Source organism: Rhinopithecus roxellana, chromosome 14, assembly GCF_007565055.1.
Source record: "Rhinopithecus roxellana isolate Shanxi Qingling chromosome 14, ASM756505v1, whole genome shotgun sequence".
Classification (NCBI taxonomy): domain Eukaryota; kingdom Metazoa; phylum Chordata; class Mammalia; order Primates; family Cercopithecidae; genus Rhinopithecus; species Rhinopithecus roxellana.
This window is the reverse complement of record NC_044562.1, coordinates 39,376,991-39,382,233: the sequence shown is the minus strand read 5'-3', so window position 1 is coordinate 39,382,233 and position 5,243 is coordinate 39,376,991. Positions and strand designations below refer to the sequence as shown.

The 5,243-nt window shown below is 33.8% G+C and overlaps 1 non-coding gene across 1 annotated transcript; it reads right to left on the bottom strand.

Moving 5' to 3' along the window:
* Window positions 1-3,767: 3,767 nt before the first annotated feature.
* Window positions 3,768-3,835, bottom strand: LOC115893360. The gene has a single exon (XR_004053372.1). It is a non-coding gene; the product is annotated as a small nucleolar RNA SNORD59 (small nucleolar RNA).
* Window positions 3,836-5,243: the final 1,408 nt, after the last annotated feature.

Sequence of the window (5,243 nt, the reverse complement as noted above, 5' to 3'; positions counted from 1 at the left end):
CTCTCTGCTATCCACTTACTCTATCTGAAGAATGCCTGAATTAGTGGACACAGAATCTGCTCTGCAGGGCTGGTAAGACCCAGAAGCTACAGATATGTAACAATCTCTAGATTCATGGCAGGGAGCAGGAGGTTTTTAGATTGAAACAAGGTTCTAAACTAGAGGTTACTAGAAAAATCAGATTGTGATAGTTATTTGTCATTCACTAGGACATCAATAGAGCAGATACTTTGGTGTCCTCTTCCTGCACATGCCAGTCCAGCAGCACATAGGGCACATGATAATGCTTATCCTCAGAAAGGTTAGTGGAACCACAGCTTCTTCCTAGGGAGCTCAATGTCATCTCAGTGAGTGGCTTCTCTTGACATCTAGTGAGTCTCGCAGGTACCCCAGTGTTTTCCCAGCGAGTTGTGCAGGCACCTGCAAGTGTAGTTCCCTGCTTACCATCCCTAGCTCATAACATACTAGTAAACTCTGGGCATGCAGTGGCATGATCTCGGCTCACTGCAACCTCCATCTCCTGAGGTAAAGCTATTCTCCTACCTCAGCCTCCCAAGTAGCTGGGATTACAGGCACGCACCACCATGCCTGGCTAATTTTTGTATTTTTAGTAGAGATGGGATTTCACCACGCTAGCCAGGCAGGTCTCAAACTACTGACCTCATGATCCGCCTGGCCTGGTCTCCCAAAGTGCTGGGATTACAAACGTGAGCTACCGCGCCCGGCCACAATAGTAAACTTTTAATATTCAATATACCATGAACACTGTAACCTTCACCAATGTTATTTCCATTTTTGAGGTGGGGGGTGGTTCTTTACATTTTTTTTTTTTTTTTTTCCTTTGGGTGCTCTATCTCAATCATACAAGTAGTACCTGTTCACTGTTTTCTACCAGTGAATGGGAGAGTTTAACAGGAAAAGGGGTTTGTAAGCACATATTAAGAAGTTATTGGAAGAAGTTTCTTTTTTCCCATATGATTCTATCTCCATAGAGATACTCAGTCCTGAAAAGTAAATAGAAACTTACTTTCAGATGGCTCATCCTTAACAGTTTTCTTTCAGTAAATGAAAAAGTTTAGCACACACAAAAAAAGGAGTTTATAAGCACACATTCAGAAGATGTGACTGGAAGAAATTTCTTTTGCTGCATGTGTCTATAGGCCTATAGAGAAATCCAGCCCTGAAAGGTAAATAGAAGCTTGCTTTCAGAACAACTTATTATTAACAGTTCTCTTTTAATAAATCGAAGGGTTTAAGATTTTGCAAGTACAATGTCCATTTTACTCAACTTATTTTTATTCTTCAGAATTTTCTTTACCATTCGTAGTTAATTTCTATTACTAGTTAATGTTTCTTTATATTAAACTTCCTTTGTACAAATTACTGTTCTTTCTCATCACTGATACAAAGTTATATTCTTGATAAAGGGAGAGAATGGATATCAGGCCTATTGCTAACCATTTTTAACTTGATAAATATATAACAACCCAAAACTTCAGGGACTAAACCAGAGATCTTTTCATTGTTGCTTATATATGCCCTGACATATTTTTAAATAAGTATTTCCAGCATATTTTCAATTTTCAAATGTTTTTAATGAAAACTTTAGTGACTAACTTGATATAACCATTACCTATTATAAAATTTTATGAACAAAATCTGCTTCAACTTACAGAAATGTTACGCTTGGCTTTGCTGTCCTTGAAAATATATTTTTGTTCCAACTTCTTCATGCACATTCGAATATATTTTAGGGTATTACTGTATTTAATTGGTCATCATATCATAGATATCTATAACAAAGTAATTATCTGGGTTTATTAAAAGTTTTATTACCTACAACCGTCAGTTTCTGGATGTTAACATTTTCTTCTAGATTGGGTTTTCATTGTATTTTACAAGTATATAATTGATTGAGCAACTAAATATTACCCGTTTTAACAAGTTATTTTTAAACATACACGGCAAAATCTTACCATAAACATAAATCTTAATAAAATGAATCATAATCAAGCTTTTCCTCAGATATTAGAGGGTTATAAACTGTTAAAAACTAATTTATGCAATAGCTTTTATATTATATCTTAAGGAAAGAAACTACTTTATTGTTTATAGAAATAGCAAGAAATCTAGTTCTTCCAAGATTTTGGTATACATTAGTAGAATTCCTGAGAGGGCACTGGTTTCAGAAACAAACAGGCATTAGATGTAAAAAATAACAATAATAAAAGTAATATTAAGTACTTATACAGCGTTTCTCTACACTAAATGCCTTACACACATACATCATCTGATTTAATTTTCACAAGACTCTAATACTTGTTATTCTTTTTTTTTTTTTTTTTTTTTTTTTTTTTTGAGGCGGAGTCTCGCTCTGTCACCCAGGCTGGAGTGCAGTGGCCGGATCTCAGCTCACTGCAAGCTCCGCCTCCCGGGTTTACGCCATTCTCCTGCCTCAGCCTCTCGAGTAGCTGGGACTACAGGCGCCCGCCACCTCGCCCGGCTAGTTTTTGTATTTTTAGTAGAGATGGGGTTTCACCGTGTTAGCCAGGATGGTCTCGATCTCCTGACCTCGTGATGCGCCTGTCTCGGCCTCCCAAAGTGCTGGGATTACAGGCTTGAGCCACTGCGCCCGGCCTAGTTGTTATTCTTACCATGCTACAGAGGAAGAAATAAAAACTGATGGAATAAATAAATTGATCTGAAAGAGAAAAAGATTTGGGATTCAACACAATTTACTCAGAATCAAAAGCTCATGTTCTTGACCACTTAACCATCTTGCCTCACATAGTGCATTGCATTACCTACACCTATAAAGAGAAACACTTATAGCTGAGTTTGACATGGAGTAAGGTAAGACTAAATAAGCAATCTTAAGAAACAGTTATTATATCTGAAAAATATAGAAGAATTATAATTACAATATATGTTACTATATGGTCTTAAGAAAAAATGAGGCTTATCTTCAGCAATATCTATTTCATTCCATAAATATTTATAGCTTTTGATATCTTTCACTATTCTACATATTTTGCTTAATTACTTTTTCTGTCATTCCCATTAGAATGTAAGTTTCATGAAAGCATGCATTTTTTAAATTCTCATTACCCAGAGGAGTGCTCAATGAATATGTGTGCAGTGAAGAAAAGACAAATGTTTTGTCTAAATTAGCTTATGGTTTTCTTTAATTTCCAGAATCAAAGTTTATTTACTGTTTTTTAAATTATTTTCACAATGTCTTATAATTTATACCTTCTTCTCAAGGTAATAACTCTTCAATGAGAAAATAATGACTAATAGTGGATTTATTTTCCATCCCTAATTGTGTTCTCCTAAAGATATAAATAGCTTTATCACAAATAAAGTTTTAATGGTATTACTTCAATTACATTCATAAAATAGTTTGGGAAGGTGAGTTTTTATTGATTTTTCTATAAATCATGGTTAATTAGGGCTACAGAATTATATGGTTAATTATTTCAGCCATTCATAAGATCAGACATATAGTAGTTCTAAAGTTTTCTACATTTTTTAAAAGACCTGTTTTTTAAATATATACCTTTGAATTCTCATTATTTCATATTGGGTAGTTTAACTTAATTATCCATAAAGACAGTGATTTTAATAATTAAGAGCTTTGGATTTTTTTCTCTCAACCATAGGCAATTTAATGTCAACATTTTAAAAAATTCCCATTAAAATAAACAAAACTCAAATGTTAAAAGAAAACTTTCTGCTGTTTTTCTTTTTATTTATTTATTTTTGTTTCTTATCTGGAATGGCATCTAGCTTTAGTAATCTCAGAACAAAAGCCAGAAACTACTCATCAGTGAGACTTTCTGCTGTTTTTAGGATGTTTATTTATTTTCTATTGATAAAGATAAATAAAGAATATTTTTTGACGGGGCACAGTGGCTCACCCCTGCAATCCCAGCACTTTGGGAGGCTGAGGCAGGAGGATCACCTGAGGTCAGGAGATCGAGACCAGTCTGGCCAACATGGCGAAACTCCGTCTCTACTAAAAAACACAAAAATTAGCCAGGCGTGGTGGCAGGCAGCTGTAATCCCAGCTGCATGTAAGGCTGAGGCAGGAGAATTGCTTGAACCCAGGAGGCGGAGGTTACAGTGAGCTGAGATCACGCCAGTCTGGTTGACAGAGAGAGACTCCATCTCAAAAAAACAACAAAAGCAAAACAAAACAACAACAACAGAAATAATATTTTGTGTATAATTTGTGTATTCAGCATCTCTGTAGAAGCAAGAAAACCAAACAAAACCAGACAACAAAAAGGAAATGAAACAAAATGAGACTAAACAAATTATAATTTAAGAGTCATTAAAATTTAGTTTCAAGAGAGCTTCTATTTTTACTCCTGGTTTATATAATGAGTACTATGCCAAATTCACTTAAATCATGGCATTAATTTGTGAAGCTGGATAAATTCAACCAGAAAATGTTACAATTCCTCAAAGCATATAAAAAATTGTAACAAATTGTCATATATTTATTACATCCATTACTGTCTACATGCAAAATAAACTTCTTATGTTTTACAAAGTAATTAGACAAAAAATATGCAGCAGTGATTATTTCTAATGTTGTCAAGTAACATGAGAAGCACTAGAATCCATAACATGAAATTACTAATGAAGCATCTATTAATATTAATGTAGTCATTTGAGGAGAGAGCTTATAATAGAAGACTCACAGAACTTTTTCTCCTAGCTTAATTCCAGTACAAAAAACAAAAAAAAAAAGTCCTTTTAAAAAAAAAAAAAAAAAAAAGCTTGTAAAATACAAATGAAGTGAAGTTTGGAGTATTTTGAAGTTTGTCTTTCTTCTCACAAGTCAAGCGTTCATTTTTGTTGAAAAATAATCATTTGAGGGAAATTCACTTTATTCTTTTAGTTCAGTGAGTTGTAAATTCTGCTCTTTCTTGATTTCATGCAATAGGGAAGTATAAAGAATGACTTGTACCACAGATTTTATTGAGCATAAGAAAAAGCTAAGATTTGAATCAATTCAGAGATCACATCTACTTATATTCCATTGGGTTAAGAAAGAAATGAAATGTGTATTTATGGTCTTTTAAATCACTAATAGGAAACATTAGCAGAACTAACTTTAAATCTATAACCAGGATTGTGTTAAATGGGAGATATATTTTTGTCCAAGGTTAACACATAACAAAGTCTAATTCCCTCAAAATGCATGATTTTATATCAAAATTTCTTTAAGTAGA